Genomic DNA, 4,160 nt, shown 5'->3' with positions numbered 1-4,160 from the left:
CTCAGTTGTATGCATGTGATAATATGTCAGTCACGTCCCCTCCCTGCAGGGGGATCGTAATGTCGCCCTGCTGTTCCTTAGCACCCCTGCCCTCTCCTGCATTTCAGCCATGCCAACAATCCATGGGAAGTCGGCACAACCCCACCTCCGCTGCTGCTGATGGCTTGGGTCACCCTTATCTTTCATTTCCACCTGCAGGGACTTGTTCTTTCTTCAAATGCAGCTCAAACTCACTCATTGTGTGAAGCCTTTTCCAGCCATCACAACTGTCATGTGTAAAATCAGTCTGTGGAATGCTTCATTGAGGAGGGGCTTATGTTGCCTCATTGGCTGTGATCACCACCAAATTCTGAGCAAACCAGGTGGTCCCCTCTCCCCATCTCTGCTCCAGTGCACTTAAAACAAGGATTCCTGGAAGCACCTTTTTAGTTCAATTCATGCATGAGTCTGCCCCACACCCCACAGACAAGCCCTGGAGGTCAGGGTTCAGGGCCCCCAGGTGGGTAAGGAGAGCTTTGTGCACTCTCTGGAGTTGTCACCCAGAGACCCACGGCTGGAAGGGAAGAAACTTGCATCCTATGAAACATCCAGGCCCTGAGACCCACTCAGAAGCAGAAAACGGGGAAGGAGCCTCAACCAGACCCTCGGGAGGGCAGTCAGCAGGAGCCACGGAGGTCACCAGGAGGGAGGGTGTCAGGCAGTGAGGCCAGAGGTGATGTGGCCGGGAAGGAGGAGACGTGGCCAGAGGCAACGTGGCCAGGGAAGGAGACACAGCTGGAAGGAAGTGACAAGAGGGGTCTCCAGGCCTCAGACTGTGCCTGATTTATGGATGACATTTTAATTATGATGTTATATCTAACCTTAAAGAAAAGTAGCAATTTAGAACCACTGTGTACATTTAAAGCACAGTACAAATATAACATTTTCCAGCAACTCACCAAAAAAAAAAAAAAAAAAGTGAATAAAAAAATTCATTTAAGATCAGAAATAAAGAGATCCTACAGCTCTTGTAGTCCAATCCCCACCCTAACGTGAATGGGAGAAAAAGGGAATTAGATTCTAGTCAGTCAAAATTAAAGACAAAACCGATGCACTTTACTTTCTACTTGACAGAAAACAAGAAAAGCTCATCAAGGAATCCCAACAAACAGTAACTTTAGGAGTCCCCAAAATACAAACTTCACCTTCAAATTAAATCTACTGCTAAGTGTGTATACGTTTTTCTTTATTGCCTTCCTCCTCCCCAGGGGCTTTTTTAGACCTTGTTTCCCCCTAATTGCCTCCAACATCCAGAAAATTTAAACCCCACAAATAAACCGTGTCTCGATTCACACACAGCGTCCTTTGGAGCAGACAGTCCATTGCCCTAAGACGTTCTTATCACCTAAGCACCAAGTACAGCCTGAGAACGCACAACACGCACACACACGAACTCGGACAGACAACAGGTGAGATACGGCACATGAGGAGGAAGATGAGACAAATGAGCTTCAATGACTTCACCGACACCCCAGATCCATGAAGAAGTGACACACGCAGCCTGATCGGGTGCCGGTGACTCCTGGAAAACAGCCAAGGGCAGCATTTGGAGAAGCAGCACCGCAGGCCAGGAGGGTCTCGGGGCTTCAGAGGAGAGGGCTTCCCCGACCAGGTGCTGAGGCTTCAGAGGGGAGGGGTTCCCCGACCAGGTGCTGGGGCTTCAGAGGAGAGGAGTTCCCCGACCAGGTGCTGGGGCTTCAGAGGGGAGGGATGCCCCGACCAGGTGCTGGGGCTTCAGAGAGGAGGGGTGCCCAGGCAGGCGCTGCAGCTTCAGACGGGAAGACGCCCCGAGCAGGTCCTGGGGGCGGCAGAACAAGCCCTGGGTCCCCTTGTCACTTTTCACTCCCTACTCCCGAATCTCGCCCTGAAATTGCAGCAAGTCCAGGTATTCATTTACCCATAAAATTAAGTATCTGTGAGTAACACAAGTCACTAATCCACACCGATCTGAGTCCACAGATACCTCCCAGAGATGCCACCATCCCTTCTGGTAGAAGGGCAGCCCAGGGGCACACGCTGCTAGGAAGGGAGACTGTCTGCAGCCTGATGCTGCAGAGTCCTCAACACTTAGTCTACCTTCTGGAACCATGCCGTCTCCTACAGAAGCAACTAGGGGCATGTAGGGTTTTTAAAATCTTTTTTTTTCCTTAAGAGTCCCCCTCTGTCACCCAGGCTGGAGTGCAGTGGCACAATCTCGGCTCGCTGCAACCTCTGCCTCTCGAGTTCAAGTGATTCTCCTGCCTCGGCCTCCCGAGTAGCTGGGAATACAGGCGCCTGTCACCAGGCCCGGCTAATTTTTTTGTATTTTTAATAGGGATGGGATTTCACTCTGTTGGCCAGGCTGGTCTCGAACACCTGACCTCACATGATCCACCTACCTCGACCTCCGAAACTGCTGGGAGTACAGGCATGAGCCATGGTGCCCGGCCCATATAGCTATTTAAATTTGACTAAAATTTAAAAAAATTAGAAATTCAGTTTCTCATTTACACTTCAAGCATTCAGTCAGCCACAGGCGGCCACTGACCAGAGGCTGGTAGAGATGTCACACTCCACTCTGTAGAAGGATCTATGGACGAAGTGGCTCTAAGATCATCTCAGCATCTTTATATTGAAGCTATCGAAGTTTCACTCTGATTATTATAGACATCAGCATTCTCCCATTTAAAATGTCAGTGCTATTGCAACGATCAGATCTGTGACTTCTCAGAAGCTCTTCTCTTCCTGGACAAAACTACAGAACATCTGCACTCTGTCTCCACACTAAGGGACAGCAGAAGCCTCCGTGTAAAATCAGGGGGAGAAAAAAAAAAAAAGAATCCCTGGTCCCTCTCCCCCTACAATTTTGTGAAACTCCTCTTAATATTCAGAATAACTGCCAGAATTGCAATAAACAAGCAGCCCTTGACCAGGAAGAAACAGGGAAGCAAGAAGAGGGAGATGCCAGGACCCTCAGATCCCTCCGGGACCCCAGGCCCAGCCAGGACTGAGAAGGGCAGCACAGCCCGGCAGACCTACATACCTGATGCGAACTGTGCACACGGCTTCCCCAGGCCTCAGTACCCCGCTCTGCCCTCACTGAGCGCTGTGGCTCTAGTAGAGGCAGCTCCCTGAGCCCCAACACCCACAGCCAGTCCCCTCCTTGCAGGTCTCAGCTCTGCTGTCACTGCCTCAAGTGCATCCCTGATGCTTCTCATCATCATCCGCGTACCGTGTCCCCTCTACCCCATAGCCCTTGCTACCGCCCACCCCACTACGGATTCTGGCACACAGCGGGTGCCTGAGACGCCCCAACGCGTGGCATACCAGGGTAGGGCTTGGAGTTCCAAGGGCCACATCCCGCATACCACCACAAGCGCCACGGAGGCTGTAGAACGGCTCCAAGTTTCAGGCCGGGGCTCAGCTCCTCCCGGCCGTGGAGGCCAAGAACCTAGCAAGCGAGCGCAGCCGGAAGCAGGATCCCAAACCCCCTTCCTGTTCCTTAAGAGGAACGGGGCCTCGGAGCACAACTCCACCAGCGCCTTCCTCCAGTCAGGCAGCCTGTCAGAGCACCGACACCTTCACCGCAGGGAAACCCATCAAGTACCTCCTGTGAGGAGAAAATCACCAAGTACCACAGGAGCCATGTCCACCGGCAGCGTCTGCTGAGCCCAATTAGTGACAACAGCAGCCGGGCCCCCACGTAGCACGTGCCCACTCCGAACCTGCCCCGCACACCACAAGGCCGACCATCCTGGCGCTCAGCTTCCACTCATCAGGGGCCTCTTACAGGAGAGCTCGGCATGTCTATCTTCCCTGGGCTCACAGAAAGGAGCGGGACTCAGCCCCAAGTGTGAACAGAGTCAAGCTCCCACTAGCTGTGCAGACAACCTTCCTAGCCCTGGCCTGGGAAGGGGCCAAGCCCAAACAGTCATCTTTTGCCCGCACAGGTACAGAATTGAGCCAGTTCTCTCAATGGACTCGAGACAGGTCAACTCCAGGCTCTTCAGTGCTCTGGGGTTCACCTCGGGCCGCTGCACCTTTGAAACGTGGCTGTGGACTCCTCTAGGCTGCTCAGTGTCACGGCCCATTTCATTCCGACACTGCAGGTCCCTGCTGTGGTGTCAATACCCAGGACACCC

The sequence above is a fragment of the Macaca mulatta genome, chromosome 3, assembly GCF_049350105.2.
Source record: "Macaca mulatta isolate MMU2019108-1 chromosome 3, T2T-MMU8v2.0, whole genome shotgun sequence".
NCBI classification, from domain to species: Eukaryota; Metazoa; Chordata; class Mammalia; order Primates; family Cercopithecidae; genus Macaca; species Macaca mulatta.
This window is presented reverse-complemented; position numbering follows the sequence as displayed.